The sequence below is a fragment of the Xiphophorus hellerii genome, chromosome 13 (assembly GCF_003331165.1).
Source record: "Xiphophorus hellerii strain 12219 chromosome 13, Xiphophorus_hellerii-4.1, whole genome shotgun sequence".
NCBI lineage: Eukaryota > Metazoa > Chordata > Actinopteri > Cyprinodontiformes > Poeciliidae > Xiphophorus > Xiphophorus hellerii.
Window position 1 is genome coordinate 918863 of NC_045684.1, and position 24492 is coordinate 943354.

A 24492-nucleotide genomic window follows, 5' to 3' on the forward strand; every position below is an offset into this window, starting at 1 on the left:
ATTAAAATGTTTTAAACTTTCACATAATTTAAAGTATGGAGAAAAATGAATTTTGTTCAGACAGGAAGTTGTTGGACTTTCTGTGTTTTGTTCTGGTTTAAGATTTTTTGTTGTTCGGGCTCGGTTCTGAGTGGGTTCATGTGTTCACCCTCTCATCCTCCTCCACGCAGCTGCTGCTCGTCATTTCAGTCCCTCACCTGTTTCCAGTCCTCAGTGCTGAAGCTGCTTTCCTCTGTTTCTGTCACAATGACGCAGGTTTGCTCTCTGCCAGCGTCGCTTTATCCTCAACATTCAGGACGTTAACGTCTTTAAAACCAGAGAAGAAGAACAAACCTAAACGGTTCTGATCCGTTCTGATCTGCCTTGACCCTACCCTAACCCTAACCCTACAGTTTAAAGTTCAGATGTTTGGTTTTTGTTTCAACATCTTTGATTTATAATTAATAAATTAATAAAGTTCCAAATCAAAACAAATAACATGTTGAAGGAATTAATAATCCAATTAGTTGATAAAAAGGTATTAATCTACAGAACCCGGCAAACAGCACCAAGTTTCAGATCCTCCTGACAAGCATGTGGCGACAGTGGAAAGAAACAAAGCAGAACCATTAGAAACCATTAGAAACCAGTAGCAACCAGTAGCAACCTCCAGCTGCTGTGGTTCTGAGTCAAACCAACCTGTTCCCCTCCTGGCCTGTGGGGGCGCTGCACCAAGAACCACTGAAGGAAACGACACAAAAACCTCTGAAGACACTGAGAGCAACTTCCTTCTTCACCAGGTGGAAACAAGATGGAGGCGTCAGATTTTAGTGTTGGAGGATTTCTCTTTAGTCTTTGGCTAAAGACCAGGAGCCATTTCTGCTGATAGCGCTAGGCTAGCACGCTAGCTTTGGTTGTATTTACCCAGAATGCCCTGGGCTGTAGTCCACTTCCTGCTTTTGGAGCGGTCTCCGGTCCGCTTGACGTTCAAACCGAACGAGAGTTCACTTCAATTGAACCCAGACTGAGGATTGGAGGACCAGAGGTCAGAGGTCGGTGAGCGTTCACACCTCAGCAACTGAACCGGACTTTATAGCAAATGGACTGAAGTCCGGTTAAAGCAGACTGAACAGGCTTGGTTTAAATGCAACTTTAGTTTTAGTTTTCTGACATCTGATTGGCTTGTTTCTCTCCCTCCTTCCTGTGGGAGCTGAATCTCGTTCCGCGCCGCCGTCTCGCTCCGTAGCCGTCAGTCATCATCTGCTCCGTCAGGAGCTGCTGCTCCTCCAGCTGAGGAGGGAAACATGTCGTCTCCTGCAGGCCAATAATTCAGTTTCAGTCCTGATGGAGCTGAAATCCTCCTGGTTGATCAGCTCTTTCTACCTGTCCAGGGATCTCACCGTCTGCTGGATCTGCTGCCTCCTTCCTCCTTCTCTCCATCCTTCGGTCTCATTTCCACAGTTTCTCTTCGATTTTCCAAAGTCTTTATTCGTATTTCCTGTCTGTTTCCTGGTTCACTTCCTGTCTGCTGTTCTTTGCTCATCCTAGGAACCAGAATCCTTTTCACTAATTCAGCTCTTTTTACCAGTTTAGGAAATATTTTGTCCCACAATCTGAATTCTCCTCTTCAGCTCATCTTCACTGAATGAGTCTTTGATTTGGACTCACAGCATTTTAAATGTTTGTGTTTCTGCAGCCACAGCTCACCTGACAAACGGCCGAACTCAGAACCCTGAGGAACGCCGCGGCGTGGCCGGACCTCAGCTTCCTGTTCTGATGCTCAGTTTGGAAAGTAAAACATGTTTAGTTAAATCTGAGCTCAGATCAAAAGCTGAGGCATCAGATGGATCTGAGTTCTGATCAGAACCAGGACCCAGCAGAACCGAGCTGCAACAATCTACAATCTGAACACAGAGACAGAGGAAGGTTCAGCTGACAGACCTGAACTCAAACTCACACATCGCATGCAAATGAAGTCAGAGCTGCCAGTTTACATCACACAGTTAAACAAGCAGCTGCTGGGAGTGTGTGTGTCTGCACACACACCTGCTGCTCTGCTCCCACAGCAAACAGCGTCTCATTAGAGAACCGGATCACTCCAGAACCAGAGAGAAACCAGTTCAAAACGTCGGCGCTCACCTCCAGCTCCTGCTGACAAACCGGGTCCAGTTCCAGATAATAATGTTCAGGAAACCAAACAAACCAGTAAAACGTTTTATGACTACTGGACATCTGAGCAGGAATTCAGAATCTTTTTGCACCAAAAAAGGTCAACAAAGTTTACAAATTGCATCACAGACCCACATGATACATGAATATCAATAACCAGAAACTTTTTCTTCTTCTTTATTGACGTTTAATAGTTTCCAGCATAGAGGTGCATTACTGCCACCTACAGGTAATAATCACCAGGACAGAAATATTTACTGGACCAGAAATCCAACTCACTCCTATGGCAAACATTGATTATGAGCAATATTAGCTGTAAGCTAACATTGCTATTTAGCTATTAGCTGCTTTTCCATTGATTTTAGCGTAAACAAACTGACTTCAAATCTTCGGCACCATGACAGGGTTGGTTTTCAGTCATAACAAAATGATTATCTTTCACAAAACTACAATAAAACACTTTTTTCTCACACACTCCCAGTTCTGAACCAGAACTCCACCATCTGCTCCCCCTCCAGCTGCTGTGGTTCTGAGTCAAACCAACCTGTTCCCCTCCTGGCCTGTGGGGGCGCTGCACCAAGAACCACTGAAGGAAACGACACAAAATCCTCTGAAGACACTGAGAGCAACTTCCTTCTTCACCAGATGGAAACAAGATGGAGGCGTCAGATTTTAGAGTTGGAGGATTTCTCTTTAGTCTTTGGCTGAAGACCAGGAGACATTTCTGCTGCTAGCGCTAGGCTAGCATGTTAGCTTTGGCTGTATTTACCCAGAATGCCCTGGGCTGTAGTCCTGCTTTGGTCAGCTTGGTGTTCACAGATGCATTCACACTGAACCAGAGTTCACTTTTCTGAAATGCAGCTCACTGTGATGATGATGATGAAGGTTTTTAAAGTCAAAGGTCAGATTCACATGTTCAGTTTCTTTCTCCTGCTCATATTCTGTTATTCCGTCTGATCCAGACAGACAGAAGGACGTGTGAGATGGTCTGAGCTCCTCTTCCTCCTCTTCCTCCTCGTCTGTCATTCTCTGAGATAAAAGTGACGATTATGACCAGAGAAGAAGACCTGGAGGGAAAGGTACGGCAGGTAAACAGGCAGACAGGAAATGAAACCATGACTGACAGACTACAAATTGAGAGAGAAGAAGCTCTCTGATTGGTTGCGCTCAGGTCTCTAAATCTCCTTCTGGAGTTTTAGTTCAGCTCCTAAAACAGCAGCAGAAACGAAACCAGGAGAACCAGAGTTCATCTGAACAGAACCAGACCGACCAGAATCATCCACTGGGATCCAGGAGGATCCACAGAAACATCCGTCAGTCAGAGGAACTGCTGGTTTCTCTGCAGGGATCAGATATCTGAATATTTCAGCAAAATCTCTCCATGTGATCTCACTTAATAAAACATTAGCCACTAAAAAATGTTACATTTCTCCAGATGGTTGTAAAGCAACATTTATTTTTGCACTAAATTCTCCAGTATTTTTCCCAGAAGAAACTTTTGGTGTAACCTGCAGATTTACAGTCAGAACAGAAACACGATTAATAACGTTAAAATCTAAGTGATGAATCCGGATTAAATTTAAAAGTTATGATAAACAACACGTCTGTTTTCTCCAGCTTCTGCTTCACTTCTTCATGAAAACTTCTGATCCAAACTTTGTATTTACAGTAAATAAATCAATAAATCGCTGATCAGAAGCCGTATGCTGAGTTTACTGCAGGATAAATTTACTTTAGACTACAGAGCCATGAATAAAAGATGCAGCTCTGCAGCCTTGGCTTTCTCTTTCTCTTAGTCGTGATCATTTTTTTCCATTTGAGTATAAGTAGGAAAATATTGACCTTGGAAATGAGGTTATCTTTTAATTACTCGGCGGCTGTGGTTACACAACAAGAAGCAGTAAGTGAGCAGGGAATAAATTAACATTTAATTACAAGAATCACTTTCTGGCTCTGCTTGTCTTTTTACACTCGTCCAGGGAAACAATGAGGAACTATCAGAAGTATTCTCTGTAATCCGCCGTTTGTCCAGCAGCTTAAGCTTTGGTTCGACACCATCAGTCACCTGGACCAGACTGCCGGGCCGCCGGGGAACCGGACCACAGGACCACCGGACCGCTGGGCCACAGGAGCGCCGGGCTGCCGGGCCACAGGAGCTCCGCAGGGCTCCGTTCTCCCACCATTTACTGTCATCTGCAGAAATATCAAAGACATGGGATAAAATGGGCTGCGTTCACACCAACCCTGCTCACTCTCCTTTGACCCGACTCCAGTCTGTTTGCCTAGAAAGCCCGGTTCAGTTGGTGAGTTGTGAACGCTAACCGACCTCTGACCTCTGTCCTTCAAACCTCGGTCTGGGTTCGGTTTGAATGTGAACACCAAGTGAACCGGAGACAGCTCCAAAAGCAGGAAGTGGACTACAGCGCAGGGCATTCTGGGTAAATCCAACCAAAGCTAACATGTTAACCTAGCACTAGCAGCAGAAATGGCTCCTGGTCTTCAGCCAAAGACTAAAGAGAAATCCTCCAACACTAAAATCCTCCATCTTGTTTCCATCTGGCGAAGAAGGAAGTTGCTTTCAGTGTCTGCAGAGGTTTTTGTGTCGTTTCCTTCAGTGGTTCTTGGTGCAGCGCCCCCACAGGCCAGGAGGGGAACAGGTTGATTTGACTCAGAACCACAGCAGCTGGAGGTGGAGCAGATGATGGAGTTCTGGTTCCAGTAGAACCGGGTCTACCCGACCATCAGGTGGGAAACAGCCTTAAACATGGAGAAAACAAAGGAGATGGTGTCTAGATAAACAGGGTCAAAGGTCAGACACTGTTTTCATGTTGGGAGAAGAAGTGGAGAATGATAAACAACAGTCTGATGGATTCCTCATAAAATGTAGAAAATAACAGAGAACCCAGACCCTCCTCTTCTTCCTCAGTCAGAAACCGTGACCATATGACCCAATATGTCCCAGTACCAGGCAGGACCAGACAGAACCAGAGCTGTGCTGCAACACTGACCTCTACAGGAGGCCTGAAGCTCATCAACATTTAGAATAAAACTTTGTAGAAACTTGGATTCTACAAGTTTCTACAAAGAAACTTTGTATCAACATTTATATTCCATCTGGGATTAATTCTGGATTTTTGGGTTGAATCTTCTCGTATCGTTTTCAGAGTTCAGGTTTCTCCTCCTCTACATGTTCTTCTCCACCTCCTCCTCTGTTCTTTGTCACTGACCTTTGACCTCCTGCAGCCTGGTTGCAGTGCCATCACTGTCTCTGTTTTGTGCTTCATTTGTGAGGAGAAAAGCTCTCGTCCTCCCACGCTCTCTGCGCCGTGTCTTTGTTCGCAAGCTGAGAACCTGCCGAGTTCAACTGAGAGTTTATTATAATTCAGCTGGGATTTTTTAATTCACACGTTCCCTGAGCTGCCGGCGAGAGAACAGACCATCTGCTCTGCTCCTCGCCGAGGCAGCCGGCGCAGCGCCAGCTATTATTACCACGGCTGCATGTCGCATCCAGGTTCACCTCAGACAGTAACATCATCACCTTACGCTGTGACGTCATCACCTTACGCTGTGACGTCATCACCTTACGCTGTGACGTCATCACCTTACGCTGTGACGTCATCACCTTACGCTGTGACGTCATCACCTTACGCTGTGACGTCATCACCCTTTAATTTTAAGTTTTAAAAAGTAATTAATTTTAAGTTATCATGAGAATAATCTTATTCATTTCATTTCCTATAATTTTAATTTTATTATCTTTTACTTTAATTTTTCTATTTATTTATTTTTTTTATATGTCTTTAAAAATTTTCTTGAGTAATTTGGACTTTTTAATTATTATTATCTCCTGAATGGTTTTCTCATCTAGAGAAGTAAGAACTATAGCACACGGAAAACTGATGATGATGATCAGATAATCAATACATATGATCAGAAGTAAAGGCACTGTGTCCCAGCCCAGGGTGTACTTTCTTTTTGCAGGGTGTGCTTTCTTTTTGCAGGGCGTACTTTCTTTTTGCAGAGTGTGCTTTCTTTTTGCAGGGTGTGCTTTCTTTTTGCAGGGTGTACTTTCTTTTTGCAGGGTGTGCTTTCTTTTTGCAGGGTGTACTTTCTTTTTGCAGGGTGTGCTTTCTTTTTGCAGGGTGTACTTTCTTTTTGCAGGGTGTGCTTTCTTTTCTTTCTTTTCGCAGTAGCAAACGTTTCCCTGAAAGTGTGAAGCAGAGAGATGAAACTGTTTTCACGTATCGATGGGCAGAAAGCTGGAATCCTCCTCAGAGCTTCTCAGAAATATTCATGTTCAATATTTGAGTCAGACTTTTAGAAAATAATTACAGCGCCCCCTGGAGGCCGCCGCCCCAAATCAGGCTGCAGCAGAAAATCACTTACAGAGACATTTTCCACTGGGATGAAACTCATTCCAGACTCTCAGATAATAACTCTGCAATGATGGAGGCCGGCGGCGGCGCAGGGCGGCGGCGCAGGGCGGCGGCGCAGGGCGGCGGCGCAGGGCGGATGGAGCCGGGTCGAATTCTGACCCGGCGGCTTTCTTCTCTAGTCAGCAGCTTCAGGACGGATTCCCAGAATGCACCTGGCCCGGGTCACCGCCACCGACTGACATGAATCCGTCTGAGCTGGAGATAAAGAACACAAGACCAGCACAGAGAAACCGTGACCATATGACCCAATATGTCCCAGTACAGAACCAGACAGAACCAGACCAGAACCAGACCAGAACCAGACCAGAACCAGACCAGAGCCAGAACCAGACCAGAACCAGACCAGAACCAGACAGAACCAGACCAGAGCCAGAACCAGAACCAGACAGAACCAGACCAGAGCCAGAACCAGACCAGAACCAGACAGAACCAGACCAGAACCCCTCAGTGTAAATCACCAGTGTAAACAATGAGATTTGGTTCTATAAAATCAGGCCATAATGCCGAAAGATGATCAAATGTTAGAAGCCTTAAATGTCATCCAAATGGATCAGAACCAGAGTTACATTCACCGTCCAGCTCTGGGCCACTTCTGGACGGAACCAGGTGAGACTGGAGAGTCCAACGGGTCACTGAGCTGAGAAACAGAAACTTTAAACCAGGAACAATAAGTTCTGTCCTGCAGTCCGATCCCGACTGGACCCGACCCGACCCGACCCGACTGGACCTGACCGGACCCGACTGGACCGGACCGGACCCGACTGGACCGGACCGGACCCGACTGGACCCGATCGGACCCCTGCTGAGCCTAACTCAGTCCTCTCAGTGGGAGCCGCTCCGCTCCGTCCGGAGAGCTGCAGAATGTGACGCAGGGATCATATTAATCAGAACCGGAGGAACTGGACTCCTGTGTGACTCAGAACCGCTTCAATTTCTGCTCTTCCTCTGATGGTTGTTATTCTGACCTTCATCCCACAAATCGACAGCAGGAAGTTCTGCCAGAGGACACGCAGTCAGCCCAGCTTCCTGCCAGAACCACGGCGAGGCGGAGCGACCCAAACAGAACCGGCAGAGCAACCCAAACAGAACCGGCAGAGCGACCCGAACCAGCAGCGGCGCCAGTCCGGTCCGGTCAGCCTGAAGCAACCTGACAGCAGGTCAAAGAGCCAAAGAGTCCAAATCCACCTGATGGGTCCCAGTCATCCATGTACCAGGACCCGGACGGGACCAGATTCGGGTCAGAACCATCAGCAGGTTCTAAAGGGAAAAGCTTCTCTGTTATTTTACAGCATAACGATGTTCTGATATTTATACCAAATATGATTTAACATGAATTTTGCTTCCTGATTTGGGCCTCTGTCTCTTTAAGAAACTCCTGCTCTTTCTTCCCAACATGGCTGCTCTATTAACCCTTTAATGGAGGGTTGCTCTGCCCAGCGTTGCTCTGGGCAGAGTTGCTCTGCTAAGGGTTGCTCTGCCCAGCGTTGCTCTGTCCAGCGTTGCTCTGCCCAGCGTTGCTCTGCCCAGCGTTGCTCTGGGCAGAGTTGCTCTGCCAAGGGTTGCTCTGCCCAGCGTTGCTCTGCCCAGCGTTGCTCTGCCCAGCGTTGCTCTGGGCAGCAGCTCCTATAATGTTTGCTAATTGCTGCTGGCTAGTCTGAAGGAGCTACTCACAAGTCACAGAGTCTGAAGTTTAAACTCTAAACTCGGAGGAGGAGCTGCGCCTCGGAGGCGGGGCTACGTCCGCCCAGGTGGCGAGTGCAGCTGAATGGTTGCCATGGAGACTAAAGAATTTATCAAACATGGCAGAATGAAAGCAGGTCTCCTTCTGCAGAGGGTGATACCGTCCCTTTAAGAAGCCCTGACAGGAAGCGGCGGCCGGCAGACGGATGGGAAGAGGAGATGATATCAGGTTGCTGTGGATGTTCCCAGCAGAGCACTTTGGGCCGGTTCCGGTCAGGTTCTGGTTCTGGATGACGTCCTCTCCTCATCCTCAGGTTGGAAACGATTCTCTGCTTCAGGTTTCTCTCTCGTCTTCACCTCACGTCTCAACCCGACACGCAGAAACCCGGAAACTTCTGCAGAACTCAGAGGAACCAGAACAGCCAGAAAATAACAGCAATAATTTCATATCCGCCGTTTATAAATAACACTCAGTCATTTATAAAGGTCAGTTTCAAACTAAATATTTATTCTGCAAGCAGCATATTTAGTTTGAAGATAAATATTTGGAGTGAAATATGGAGCTTTGAGCAAAAAATATTTAGATACTAAACTAAACATTTAGCTGGCAATCCAAAAATATTTAGTTTGATTGTAAAAACAATAGTATACAAACTAAATATTAACTCTGACGTCGCTCTGGTTCTGGTTCCGGCTCCGGCTCCGGTTCCGGTTCCTGTCCCAGTTTCTGCCCTGAGTCTCTCAGCAGAGGGTTGGATTCTCTTCTCTGAATTCATCCTCATATCTCCTCCTCAATGTCACTCTGCGCCTCGCCGGTGTGAAGAGATCGATGGTGAGAAACAGATCTGAGATGAAATTAGAATCGAGTAGCGGCGTTTCATCCCGACGTCCGCAGAGGAGAAAAGGAAGGAGGACGGAGAGGAGACGGCCGGATCGATGTCTGCATAAATTACAGCAGCAGCGATCACCAGGCTGCGTCTGCAGCTCGGCCTTCAGACAGCAGACAGCGCCACCTGTGGGTCAGACTGAACCACAGCAGAGGTTCTGCAGAACCATGGCGGTCTGACCTGGTTCACACATCTACTGGACTGCAGAGAGAGACCAAAAGGAAAACTGATTTCTTTAGAGAGCCTGAAAAAATCTGAGCAACCAATCAGAGGACGGCACTCACAGAGATCCAACTAGATCCTCTCTGATTGGTCGAGGTCCAGCTGGTCATGAGCGTTTGCTTCCTGCAGTCAGAGGTGACAACGCTAGGCTGTGCTGTGGTGGCGCCGGGGGTAAGCACAACCCACAAATAGAGGCCTTAGTCCTCAACGCGGCTGGTTCGATTCCCGGCCTGGCGACCTTCGACCTTTGCCGCATGTCTCCTCCTTCTCTCATTACCTTGTTTCCTGTCAATTCACTGTCAAATAAAGGTCAATAAAACCTTTAAAAAAAAAAGAAGAGGTGACTACGCTAGGCTAGGCTAAGCTAAACTAGGCTAAGCTAGGCGGATGTAGCGCAGCTGAGGAGAGAAAACCTAGAAAAGTTAAAGTGTGAACTTGACGACCTTTGACCTGTTGGCCCCGGTTCAGAAACATCCCATAATGAGCTGAAGGCAGCTGACCGTCAGAAAGACTTTCTAAGATTAATCTCAGACATTTTCTAGAAAAAACTGGAAACTGTAAAACTCAAAAATACAAAAATCTGAGGAAAAAAACTCAATTTTATGAGTTTGTAAAGTCAAAAACGTTCAACGTCTGAAACTCAGAAATTTCTACATTTTGCAACTTTTAGAGCTCAGATAATTTCCTTGTTTTCTGATCGTCTAAAAGGTTTTGGTGAGATTTTCTCCTTTTTCTGTCCATATTTTTAAAACGATGTTTGACTCTGAGGTTCTGGTTCTGTTTCTGTTTCTGTTTCTGGTTCTGTTTCTGTTTCTGGTTCTGGTTCTGTTTCTGTTTCTGTTTCTGGTTCTGGTTCTGTTTCTGGTTCTGGTTCTGGTTCTGTTTCTGGTTCTGGTTCTGTTTCTGGTTCTGTCATTTTCACAGATTTTTCCAGAAAGCTGCGAGTGTTTCAGTCTCTTGCGACTCGTCTCCTGTCAGTTTGTTCAGACTTTAGGGTTAATCAATCAGACTGATTATTGGTTTCTGATCAGATTTAAAACATAACGAATATTTTTTAGCTGGTTTATGAATTTATTATTTGCGGTCAAATCAATCCAGATTTCTGGTTTTTATTGTTATTGTTTGTTTTTCAGGACCAGAATGAAACTTTGAAAGTTTTATTCAGTTTTAGTTTCATTTAATTCAAACTAAACTAAACTGAACTAAACTAAACTAAACTAAACTAAACTAAACTGAACTGAACTGAACTGAACTGAACTAAACTAAACTAAACTGAACTAAACTAAACTAAACTAAACTAAACTGAACTAAACTAAACTGAACTAATTATGAATCAGCTGAACTGATGCTGGACTGAAGTTCAGTCCAGCAGAAAATGTTACTTTTCATATTTTTATGCCATAAATGATCAACAGATCGCTAAAGGAAAGATGCTGATTTTGACTTTCAGGCTATAAAATGTTTTATTTGAAAATGACTTGAATTTTTTGTTTTTATGTATTTAATAAAATCTGACGAGGTTCGGTGAAAAATCAGCTATTTTTTACTTTATTAATCGATGGAATCATTGGTAGAATTATTGATTATTATTTGATTTTGAAATATTTTTCTGTTAATTTCTACATCCAGGTTGGAAAAGACCAGGAATGAACCAGAGGAGAAAAAGAGTCATAAATAAATCAGCTGGAAAAATCCTCAACAGGAGGAAGATGAGGCTCAAACGCCTCAGAAACATCAACCAACAACTCCTCCTCCTCCTCCTTTATCTCCTCCTCCTCCTCCTTCCTCTCCTCCTTTATCTCCTCCTCCTCCTCCTTCCTCTCCTCCTTCATCTCCTCCTCCTCCTCTTCCTCCCTGAACCAATTTAGTCTCTCTGCATGGAGCAACACCTCCCTGTCTGCTCAGCTGTTAGCTCCTATTAGCCAAACCGTTCCCTAAATGTCCTGTAGATGTTAATATTGGCCTCTCACACACACACACACCCACACACACACACACACCCCTACAGAGCTGCAGTCTGACTCCAGGCTCACCTTGATGAGCATGCAGAACTCGTCTTCATGCTCTGATCCCAGCTGTGAGACATCAGAGCGTTGCAAGAATAAACCAATAAACAACATGGAGGAGAACGGAGCGAGGGATGACAGGGAGGAAGAGGAGCAGCGGAGGGAGGAAGAGGAGAGATGAAGCAGTAACTGTTAGAGACGTTGAAGACTCCTGACATCGCTCGTCTGCGCTGCTTTTCAGGGTCCAGACAGCTGGACAGACTGCTTATACAGCAATACCCTTCCTCACTGACACACACACACACACCCACACACACACACACACACACACCCCTTTAAGCACCTCTCTACTCCCAGCTTGTCTGCTCCATTGTTTTCTCGTTCTCCGCCTGCTGTCTCACCCGTCTCTGCGTCTCCCCACTGTTTTCATTTCTCCTCCTTCATCGTTGCTCATCCTCTTCCTCCTCTTCCTCCTCTCATTCTGCTGAAACATCCGGCCCGCTGCGCTGCCTGCCTGCAGATTTCAGATACATGAAATCCATTTGAACTTGAAGTATCTTGTTGTCCCAGTGGAGTCCCACCAGGCTCAGTACTGGGACCGAATTTATTTAGCCGACGTCTTAAAGGGGCGGTATCGTGTTTTCCAGCACATGGTGCCATTTCATAAAACAATACAGTAACAATGTTACCTTCAGCAAAAGATGCTGCATATAAAAAGTATAACTTAAAAGATGTAATTTAACTCCTTGAAATTGGGCCTCTGTCTCTTTAAGAAGCTTCTGCTCTTTCTGAAGCTCTGCCTCCATGAAGTCGTCCTAACATGGCTCCTCTATTAACCCTTTAATGTTTCTATCAGCATCGCTCTAAGCAGCAGCTCCTGTAATGAGCTCAGCTGTTTGCTAATCGCTGCTGGCTAGTCTGGAGGAGCTGAGTGGGGGAGGAGCTTCGCCTCGGAGGCGGGGCTAGGTCTCCCCAGTCGATCTGCAGCTGAATGGTTGCCATGGAGATTAAAGGGTTTCTAAAGGATGAAAGAATCATAACAACTTAAAGAGCAAAACATTTAACATGATGGAAAGATCAGAAAGTTTCACTGAAAAAATGACTTTTCTGCAAAAGAATCAGCTTCTAATTTATTAAACTTTACTAAATAAAGCAAACATTTTTACAGAAAGTGATTTAAATCTTTTTTTTTTTTTAACTGAAAGTAAATTTGTTCAGTTGAGTTCAGTGGACTCCAACAGCAAACATGGAAAATTATCTTTAAGTTTTGGATTTACAGTGAAAAACTTCCCCACAAAAAAAACTACAAAAAAAAAAAATCCTGCGACTTTAATTTTTTTATCCTGCGAGAAATTTTTCCTGATTTTGTCCAACAGATGTGTGAGGATCTGCAGCAGCTTTTCCAAAGGAGCATCAACAGGAGGGGGGAATTCTGATGAGCAGTTTTCACATCATTCATTCATTCATTCATTCATTCATTCACATGCCAGACTAATTTAAGTCCAGATGTGATCCACTGCTGACCAGGTGAAGGTGAAATTGTCTGTATTTGTGGTGGATCACCTGGTTGATCTGTTTCGGATCAGTTTCTCTAACTTTGTTTCCATCTCTGCTTCCAGGCAGCAGCAGGTGAAACCGAACCACTGGGCCGGTGTGGGAAGGAGGCAGGCGGACAGCGAGGCGGTCCGACGTGAAAACGGTTCAGGTTTTAATATCAGAGTTCAGCGTCTGGTGGAAGCGGATCGACAGGAAGAGGCAGCGGGACGATTTGGAGTAAAAGGCGCTGAAAGCTTTTCTCCTCCATGCTGCTGGTGACAGCAGAGCCGCCTGCTTCCTGCGTGACGACACGCTGCGTTTACTTTATCTACTGCAGGTTAGCGAACGCAGCACGCTGCCGTTAGCCTACACATTTAAACGCTGATGCAACACGACATCAAGATCACCTCTCCTGTCTGCTGCTGACAGAGGAACGAGCAAAACACACAGGCAGGTGGAAATATTGGTGTGTTAAGATCAAAATGAAAAGAATTCAATTTATTTTCATTTATAATTCAACAGAACTCTTTGCCTTGAGCTATACATAAAACTTGCTGCACTTAACTAAATCCATTTTTCAACCCTCAAAAGAGTCATGACATACCAGTAGCTCCAGAATGACTGGGAAAATGAAACTTGAGAAGATTTTTTTGGCCTCATAATGGTTTCCTCTATTTTCAAAACTAGTTTGAGAATAGAGGAAGAATGCGACGCTGCAGTCGGAGCAGAGGCCGATAGATCACCGCCGATAGATCACCGCCGATAGATCACCGCCGATAGATCACCGCCGATAGATCACCGCCGATAGATCACTGAATCGCATCAGACAAAACAACATTTTCCAGATCAGTTTATTTCAATAAAAAACTGATGAAACTGAACAATAACTGCAGCTGTGAGTCTGTCTGCTGTTGGTGCTGCTGCTGGTGCTGCTGTTGGTGCTGCTGGTGCTGCTGTTGGTGCTGCTGCTGGTGCTGCTGCTGCTGCTGCTGTTGGTGCTGCTGGTGCTGCTGTTGGTGCTGCTGCTGGTGCTGCTGTTGGTGCTGCTGTTGGTGCTGCTGCTGGTGCTGCTGTTGGTGCTGCTGTTGGTGCTGCTGTTGGTGCTGCTGGTGCTGCTGGTGCTGCTGCTGCTGGTGCTGCTGCTGCTGCTGCTGTTGGTGCTGCTGCTGGTGCTGCTGTTGGTGCTGCTGGTGCTGCTGTTGGTGCTGCTGCTGGTGCTGCTGCTGCTGCTGCTGTTGGTGCTGCTGGTGCTGCTGTTGGTGCTGCTGCTGGTGCTGCTGTTGGTGCTGCTGTTGGTGCTGCTGCTGGTGCTGCTGTTGGTGCTGCTGTTGGTGCTGCTGTTGGTGCTGCTGGTGCTGCTGGTGCTGCTGCTGCTGGTGCTGCTGCTGCTGCTGCTGTTGGTGCTGCTGCTGGTGCTGCAGTGCAGCGCTGTGCTGATCTGAAGCTGCAGATGATAAAAAGAACAAAACAAAGATTATCACAGATTAAACCAGAGTTATGAAATAATCTGCACTAAATAAACCATCATAAAATCTGACTGGTTTACCTCCACAGCTGCTCACCTTCCCAGTAACCAACCATGAGGTCACTGAGCTGATGCTGGTTGCCATGGTTACGCCGATCAAACAGGAAGTGGTCACTATGGGTCAGAAATTTAGATGTAAATATTATATTTGTGGACCTGGATGCAGGCAGAGTCAGATCTGGTTCAGCAGCAGATTTATTTTGAAATGAATTTATGTTCGGAGCGCGAAGCTTCAGGAAGAAAACCGGGAACAAGAGAGAGAAAACAAGCCGGACTGAAGCAAAAGCTCATCAATAAATCTTTGGATCAAACCGACAGAAAGGAAGGACGATGAGATGAGGAGCGGGTCGAGCGCTCGTCTAATCCGGCCGTCACGCCGCGGCGGCGGCGCCGTAATGTGATTTGGTCTGAATTAAAACGCTGGGAATTGGATCTGCGGTAAAAGGCCGTGTCAGGAGGGAAGAAATGAGAACGTCGGCGAACACAGGAAGATGAACGACTGTCTGGGAGACGAAGAGAGGAAGAGGAGGAATAGGAGCCTTCATCACGCCCATGACCTCATCATCATCATCATCATCACCTGCTTCACCTTCAGATGGTTGCAGGTTTCCTGTAGCAGTTTCAGCTTCGGTTTAAAGGAACTCGGTGTTTCAGCAGCTTTGCAGTTTTATGGAAGTTTGTCCAGATTGTTGAATTATTCAGGCTGTATTTGGTCTTTAATTTCTTGTTGTTCTCTGTAAGGTTATTCCTGGTTTATTGGGAGAGTCTGGATTTTACTTTGAAAGTGTTACTTCCTGTTGAGCCAACTGTTAGAAAAACAAACTGCAGAAAGATCGATGCAGTTTAGACGCCCAATTCCACCACTCTGTTAAAAATAAAGGATCTCAAAAGATCATTTATTTTATTTTTAACAAAGGGAAACGGAGACACTGAGTTGATGTTTCCAGTCGTGGGAATAAACAGAGAGCAGACCAGAGCGTCATGTTGGTGGAGTAAGAATCACAGTCAGCTTTACTGGCCAAGCAAAGCAAAATCTGGTTCAGTAAAGACGTTCAGAAGAAACATGGAGGAAGGAACATAATGGGAGCTGTACTTCACATCATTTTCAAACAGTTTTCTACAGCAAAGAACAGCAGAAATTTATGAAAACATTACAGACACTAGACTCCCTCTAGTGGTCTGGAGGACTTCTGTTTTGTGGAGAAAGTTTGCGGCGTTTCACATTTTCAGGTTTTTTTCCATTTGTGGAATTTTTTGCTTTTCTTTTCTGTGGTTTAAATTTCATTTTGTTTGCTGCGTTTTTCTGTTGCTTTTTATTGTTTTTATTATTTGTTTTGTTTTATTATCATTTGGGGCAAAACTGTAAATATAAGACAGCTCTTAAACGTGGGACTTAAGTAATAATATTTCTGTTTTTGTTCTTAAGAATTTCAGGAGGTTCAATTGTTTCATATTCATGAAAGACTGAAAAACCTCTATAATAACCAAACTAAAGGATTTTTCTCTCTGACTTCAACTTCTTAGTTACAATCAATATTTTTGTCCCAAATGTTCTTCCATACAGGAACAGCTGACAGTGTGAGGAGAAGGAAGCAGAAACTACAAGATGGAAAACCTGCAAAGGAAAAAGATTTCCTGGGATTCAAAATACAGGAATAAATCTTAACAAGTCAAAACTTTACCAGAAATAAATGTTTTAAAATAATTTCTGTGTTAATTTTTTACTCTAGAGCCAAACTCTAAATAAGAGACAGAATATGAAAAATAGTGATGAATCAATAAGACTCTGCAGTCAAATGCTGCCCTCTATGGGCCAGCAGCGTAACTACATGTTAGACAGATTCAGATGGACCTGACTACTTCCTGGTTTGAGTGGTTTTCCTCTCTAAATGCTCAGAGTTTTTCCAGGAAGTAAAACTGTTTGGCTGTCATCCTCTTCCTCAGCTGCTTTAACTCAACACTCTGAATGTTTGAATCTCTGCTGCCAGGATAAAACTGCTTTTATTTGTGCAGATTTTGCAGAATGCTGAACAGACGTTGGAAAGCAGCGGCTGATCCTGAGCAGCAGATCCAGACCTTCGTCTTTCTGTTTCTGTGCAGGAAGTGGCTCCTGCCGTCAGACTCACCGAGGCGCCTCACACAGGATTTCCACGCGATCCGCGCTCTGCTTCATGATGATGCATGAACTGATGTTTCTGTGCGAGACGCTCTGAGGAGCGATGGGACTCAATGAAGCACAACATGATTCCTACAAACTTTCCCTCCCGGCTGCAGCGTTCATAAATCAGCCGACTGAAGCTCTGCAGGGGGAAGGAAATAAATGTGTTGCTTTGTTATCCGTCAGATCTGTCATTTATCATCATGTTGCTGCTGCAGAGCCGAGCGCTACCTGGACTCCTGCGTCGGTCCTGAATCCATCACAGCGACTCAGAGACGAGTTACCGCAGCAACAGATCTGTTCACACCATCAGCTTCATCCCAGCGAGGAGCAACAGAGACGCTCCGGCACAAACAAAGTCTCTACGAACAGAGAACATCCAGATGTTCCTGAGGTGAAACCAGAAGGAGCGCCGGCCTGCGGGAAGAAATCAGAACCACATGAAGGAGCCGGACGGAGAAACAAAACGAAACTTTTAACAACGAAACATTAGGAGTTTAAACAGCGATCTGGAGAAAAGATCCAGACGAGCCAATCAGATCATCACAGGTCGGAGAGACGAAGCTGATGGGCAGAGAGGACGCACTGCAAAAACACAAAGCGTTAGTTTCAAGTGAAAATATCTTAATACAGTAACACCATGGAGAAAATGTCTCGTTATAAATGAAATAATCTGCAATGAAACCAGAAGCTTTTTCATTAATATTAAGGAATTAGTGACTTAAAATAAGTTCGTATTTCTTTCTGAGAAGTTATCTGTAAGTTAGTTTTCTCTTATTTTAACTGTATTCAGATATTTACACCTGAAACTAGACCAGCAATATTTATTAATATTTTTGTTTTTGCAGTGTGAAGGAAGAGACGACAAACAGAAACACCTGAAACCAAACTAAGAAATCTAAGCAATAAAATAATAAATGAATAAATAAAGGAACAAAACACAAACATGGCAACAGCAACACAATGATAAACATAAAAACCCACCAGAAAGCATCAAAACCTCCCTTTGCATCATGTTACTTTAATACTTTAGTTTTTATCTTCCAATAAAACCTAGAAATGAGAAGATAGAGCAGCGAACAGCATTTCGTTTGAATCCTCCTGCTGACGCCAAACTGCAGATATTGTTTTTATTTCAGGCCTTTGATAAATTATTAAAGTTATTTATTCTTTTTCTGGTGTTTTGAGTCGGAACCTTTTAGAAAAGTGAAATTAAACCTGAGTGACCCGCTGCGCTCCTGGTTCGGATACGATCTGAATCATTTTTCTCCTGGAGAGCAGCGCCAACCTCCTGAACTCCTCAACAACCGAGAAACAAAACGGCTCAACAATGAAACGTTTTCTTTCTTCAGTAGCTTTCAGGAAGCTGCCTTTACATTCACAAACACAAAGTGTTTTACATCCTTCATAAACCAGACAGTCTCTGAGTCTCTTTGTTCACAATTTAGATTTTTAAAGGTCTACAGATTTTCATCAAACTGTTAGTCTGCATTATTCCATTCAGTTTAAATCTCCCTTCCCAGACAGTCTGGGTTTTCTCCCATTCACTTGGATTTTCTGCTGAACCAATCAGTGAACAGAAGGAGGCGTTGTGATGGATGATGTTCATTTTCTGCCGTTTTAGGATCGTCTGTCTGCAGGTTTAGTGACGGCAGAAAACCATCAGTCGCCTCGTTCAGATCAGATTTCTCTCTTCACAGCGGAGGACAGTTATTTACAGACAACACTGCAAAAACTAAATATTACCCAGAAGTTTTGTCCAGATATCTCAGTACGCTTGAAAAAAGACAAACTGACTTAAAAGTAACTTTTAGTAAGATGTAAGTCTGTTTAAAATGAAAAGCTCTAGTTCTATTGGCAGATTATTTCAAAACATTTTTCATTTTTCTGCCAATGGAACTAAAACTTTTTCATCAATATTAAGGAATTATTTACTTAAAACAAGCCTCTACATTTTGCTAAAAAGTTACTTTTAGTTAGTTTGTCTAATTTCAGGTTCACTAAATTATTAGCACTAGAAACTAAACCAAAATCGCTTGGAAATATTTGGTATTTTTGCAGTGAATTTCCAGTTATTGTCATAGTGTTGAACCGGTTCATTTCATAATCAAACGTTAGCGACTGGGTAAAATTTAGAAGGTCAACAGCCTCCAGGAAGCCATCGATCCTGAGTCCGGAGGATGAAGTGCAGGACATCGTCTCTCTGTCCTTCTGGGACAAAACCGACTTCGTTGACCAGAAGTCCAGCTCTTCGCCGGTGGAGCAGGATGGCAGCGTCTCCTTCTCTTCCTCAGAAGCTCCAGGTGTTTGAAGATCCAGTTGTTCCTGCGGCTGCAGGAGCTTCAGCAGTTCGTATTTCACGCCGCTGCTCTGCCCATTAGCTTCAATCATGGCGTTAATAATAGAACAGGTGCTTTGCTTTTGTTACCAATCTGTCTTATTTGCCATTCAGCCACTTACGGCTCTTCCTCTGAACTCATATTGGCGCAGCCGGCCTGGTGGGCATTAATATTGGATGAAGTGGGAGCATAATAACCTGAGCTCCTGTGACTGGAGGCTAACGCCGCGCTCTCCGGGCTCTGCAGGAATATTAATTACTGCCACAGCATTATGAGTATTAGAATGATTCACATGAAGCAGCTTCTGGTGCATCAAGATGAGCAGCTGCGTCTGATGGGGACATCCATGGTTTTATTTTGAAAAATCAGTTAAAACCTCCTCCTTCCTGTTCCTTCCTTCAGCTCTGTTCGCAGGTGTTCAGGTGATCTGGACCCAGAACCCGCCTGCGTCCGGTTCCGACCACCTCAACCTGGCCGAGGCTTTATTAAAAAGTCTTCATGGTGACGGCGGCTGAGCCCGGCTCGCCGCCGCAGGGATCCGTTAAAACGTGGCGATCAGGAAGCAGATGGAGACAGGAAGGCCTGGACCGACGGACAGAGTTTCCTGCTGACCATCAGCAAACACAGGCTGAAGACGATCATCTGTCAGACCCGTCAGAAACATTTCTGGGTTCTGCAGCTGAAAACTCCAGCTGGTTCTGGATGGTTAAACCAAACCGTCTTCCAGCAGCTGAAGGAACCAAACCAGAAGAGAGAAGCCGCCAACTTCAGGCCTGGTCCGCCGCATCCCATCAGGCCTTTCATCCAAACGTAACTGAAGCAACATAAAACCTCCGCTGAATTCTCCTCTGCAGAGTTTGGACCTTAGGAACCAGAGATTTAGAGCTAAACGCTTCTCAGGCTGCAGTAAATGATGCGGCGCCGACGTCACATTGTTGCCGTTTTCCAGCAGTGGAGGAAAGATGGCCGCCATCATCAGCTGCTGGTTTTTACGTTTCTTCAGACACTTTTTACTTGTTCATCAAGTTAAAAAGGACAAAGATCAGCAGTTTCACTCCAGCTTTCCCTCCCCAAGATGGCGGCTCAATCGGCCTCCGCATGCTGGCGTCAACATGGTATTTAAACGTAGCCAGCCTCTCTGTCTGACACACTAATGCAGGGGTGTCAAACTCCGGTCCTCGAGGGCCGGTGTCCTGCAACTTTTAGATGAGCCTCTGCTGCAGCACCTGAATAGAATAATTAGGTCATTAAGGCTCTGGAGAACTGATCTACACCAGGAGGAGGTCATTTAGCCATTTCATTCCACTGTTTTGTACCTGTGGCACATCTAAAAACTGCAGGACAGCGGCCCTCGAGGACTGGAGTTTGACACCTGTGCACTAATGAATCTCCTGGAGCCATTTTTAATTCCTAACAGGAAGTGCTGGTTGTTTTGAAGGATTCTGATTGGCTGACAGGTTTTAGCTGTCCCTACACTGCCCCCTATGGGTTAGGCATGTTTATAACAACAATCAGTGGCAAAATTCAGCAGGTTTTTGTGGATAAACACTTTTCTTAAACCGGTCAGGTGTGGAAGAGATTATTTTATAGAAAAAATATCAGGAAAAGGAAGTTAGAAATGAACCAGAAGGCGTTGAGATAAATGGCTTCGGTTAAAACAGGGGGAGGAGTCAGAGACGGGGAATCCTCAGGTGATTGTTTCTGTGCTCAGGTGAGCTGGACAGTCATGTCTGACCTGCAGGTTTGGTCAGACAGACGGGTTGCAGACAGACAGACGGACTCCAGATGAGACTCTGATTTTCTCCGCTGTTCATCTGAAGGAAGAGTTTTCCCTCTGAGGCCGTTCGTCACGTTGCAGGCGGTTCTGTCTGGTTCCGTCGGGTCTCTGCTGAGCGTTCTTCGTCTCTCCGACAGTTAATGAGACTTTTGATGCTTTTTGTGTTTCTCCAGTTTTGACATGAAGATTTTTTTCTGCACAGAGAAACTCTCTGCAGAGAACAGTTTGCCACAGATCACATCTGTTGTTTACTCGCTCACATTAGAGGAAGAACGGAGAAGCTGTGTTATTGTGAACGTTCGCTCACTCCCACATGCTGTCACGCCGTCTGAAAGGACACTTCACACGTCTCCTCTCTGACTCACAGCTTAAACTCTGAACGCTCTGTTCCTGTTTGGCTTCGCATCACAACGCCGGCGAAAAATGAAATGATGAACTCTGAGCTTCACCTCACTGTGGAGGCCAACAGCTGGGGGCATCCTTAAAAAGTCTTAAAAAGTCTAAAACGAAGGCCTTAAAATGTCTTAAATTCATTTAAAAAATAGATGTAAAATGACCTTAAATACATTAATCAGAGCCTGTAACAATAAGTAATTAATTAATCACATGACGAATTCAAATGAGCTCAATAATTTCCATTCTGATTCTACTTTAAAAGGTAATTTTGTTTGCAGAGACATGATAATATGTTTTATTTTAGGTTTTATGGTTTGTATTCCCATTTTATTTATAGTTATTGGTTCTTCTGTTTTATTTTAGATACTTAAAACATCTTTCAGTTCCAGTGTGAAATTTACTAAATTAAACTAAAAACTTATAAAAATACAAGATTTTTAATATGATACTTGCACCATTCAAGTATTATATTGCCTACATTACATATACATAATCTATATAATACTTGGTTCAAAACAAAAATATTATAGTTTATCACAACAATTATTGGGATCATTTCTCAGCCAGCAAACTGTTTTATCCTGGGAGGAATAGATGTAGAAGCAGTTTGTTTTTCTAGCAGGATTTTCCTGTCAGATAAATGTTGATGTGTCACTGACAGCAGGCAAGCAGCTAATATATGCTAGCTAGCCAGCTAGCAGCTAATATATGCTAGCTAGCCAGCTAGCAGCTAATATATGCAAGTTAGCCAGCTAATGGGTAATATATGCTAGCTAGCCAGCTAGCAGCTAATATATGCAAGTTAGCCAGCTAATGGGTAATATATGCTAGCCAGCCAGCTAGCAGCTAATATATGCTAGCTAGCCAGCTAGCGGCTAATATATGCAAGTTAGCCAGCTAATGGGTAATATATGCTAGCTAGCCAGCTAGCAGCTAATATATGCTAGCTAGCCAGCTAGCAGCTAATATATGCAAGTTAGCCAGCTAATGGGTAATATATGCTAGCCAGCCAGCTAGCAGCTAATATATGCTAGCTAGCCAGCTAGCGGCTAATATATGCAAGTTAGGCCTCAGAAATAAAGATGTTTGTCATAAGTGACAAAGATCTAAAAGTTTTAACGGACTTACTGAAGCCTGCAGGTTTTCCTCCGTCCTCAATCAGCTGAATGTCTTCGTTTAGAAAAACTCCTGGAGGAAGCGGGAACAAATCCTCTCCTCAGGAAACTTCCAGAACTTCCAGCATCAGGAGGAAGTTTCTGAATAGCCGCAGAGTAATGAGACAACAGCATGGCCGACGTTTTGCTGATGCCTGTAGAATTTTACTTTCTAATTAATAATGAAAGCCTCCACCATCCACTTCCCTCTGACACAGGAACTGTTTTTAATTCCTGCTCCGAGCGTCAGCAGCTCCCAGGAGATCGCTCATCCAGCAATCCGTCCAGGAAAAGGTCAGCAGCAGTTCAGCAGATCCGGTTTGTCTCCTGGGAAAAGTCACAGAGGCTCGTCAGTAAAACTCCCTCAGCTGGTAATTTATGGCCTCCAAAACTTACAAAACACACCAAACATTCAGAGCTAAAAAATAAAACTGAACAAAAACACAGAAAATATGCAAGATGTGCAGAAACTTATAGAACTTTAAAAAATGAATGTCAGCTTCGTATTGTTAGAAACTGAAGTTGGCTTTTGATTGCAGTTTCCCATAAAAGGTTAAAGGGCAAATCTGCCTAATTTTTCACTTTGAACATCTTTAATCTAAATCCTTTTAGGATATTTTATACCAATATTTAGAAGCATCTGCAGTTTGTGAGCCTTCATCTGATCTGTGACGGTTCTCTGATCTTTGTCCTGAAACAAGGATTTCAAACTATTCCTCACACAGTTCAGGAAAATATGATTTGAAGTTTTGTAGGTTTTTTAATATTAAAGATCATCTGGGTCACGAAAAGTTTTTTCTTTTGTCATTTCCTGCATGGAAGCTGCTACTGTAAAAAAAAACATGTTTGATTGTAGAAATTAATCCTAAAGAAGGAAAAACCCTGATCCATTAGTTGGACAGAACTCCAGGAACATTTATTGATACATTTAACAATAATTTAGCATCTATGTTTGGATATATTCATCACAATAAGGTCCAAACTGTGTGACGTTAATATTGACTCATTATAGCAGACAAAAAAAAGATTTTCTTCCAGTAATTATTAAACCAAGCAGCATAAAATCTGGTTGTGCTGCTTTAATTTATGACATGTTTGTAAATACAGTGAATATTGAGAAATTAAGAAATATTATTAGACAAAATAAAAAGGAGTTTTATCACAATTTTATAGCAAAACTAAAATCCAGGAATCATGAAAAGTGCTCAGTAGTTTCAGTAAAATTAAAGTTAAGAGGAAGTTTTTCATATTGTTGTTAGAAATTAAAATTACAGATGATACCAAAGAAAATGCAAACAAATCTGATGAGTATTTTGTAAATGGAGATGATTGATGGGCGTCTGGAGACAGAATGAAACGATGAGTCGGTGAAACAGAAACACATGAAAACCTGAGATGAATATAATAATATAATAAATACTTTAGCTTATCATTTATAATGTTTCCTTTCAGATTCACAAATGAAAACAGCAGAACTCACTCCATTTTTTAAAGTGCTGATAAACATCAATTCTCCGGTTACAAACTTCTCTTCTCTCAAATTTCAGAAAAATTGTTTCTGCACTTTATAATTTCATGGAAAAATATTCATTATGATCTGATTGTTGATAAAGATTTAGAGCCAAAAGGTCGACGTCAAAATGTAGCTGGTTTAATTTTGCTACAAAGATTTTTTTTTAGACATTGAAAAAACTTTTAAATGCTTAAAAAAGTTTTTTTTAAATTATTTTTTAAGCATTTGTTTTTGTGTTTTTACATCAAAATCACAGATTTTAAAATTTAGAAATAGCTGTAAGAACTTTTATATTTGTGCTAATGTCTGATTAGACATTTTATTTTTTTATTAATTATCGAATCGATAACTGGACATCCAGCATCACTTCCGATGTTTTTAGCCAATTCTGAGAAAAATCTTCAATAAAAGTCAGAAAAATGTGGCGATTTGTTGATTTTGTGTGACTTTGGCAGATTTGTTGGAAAACTTGAGGGAATTATTTATTTTTTTACCCCTCCAGGGTCTTTTGTGGGCTCTAGTGTCCCTTATATGACAGCAGGCTGACAGGAAAGGGGGAAGGAGAGGGGGGAAGACATGCGGCAAATATCGTCGGGTCCGGGAGTCGAACCCGCGACGGCCGCGTCGAGGACTCAAGGCCTCCAAATACGGGTCGCGCTAACCGCTACGCCCCCACGGCACGCCCACTTGAGGGAATTATTGACGTAATTTGGAA

At 43.6% G+C, this 24492-nt stretch overlaps 1 long non-coding RNA gene across 1 annotated transcript; it reads right to left on the reverse strand.

The window, feature by feature from the left end:
- Positions 1-14306: 14306 nt before the first annotated feature.
- On the reverse strand, positions 14307-22647 carry LOC116730635 (uncharacterized). Its single transcript, XR_004341375.1, has 5 exons — positions 22239-22647; positions 16830-17183; positions 16567-16740; positions 14462-14554; positions 14307-14359 (listed from the first exon to the last, which is right to left on the reverse strand). It is a non-coding gene; the product is annotated as an uncharacterized LOC116730635 (long non-coding RNA).
- Positions 22648-24492: the final 1845 nt, after the last annotated feature.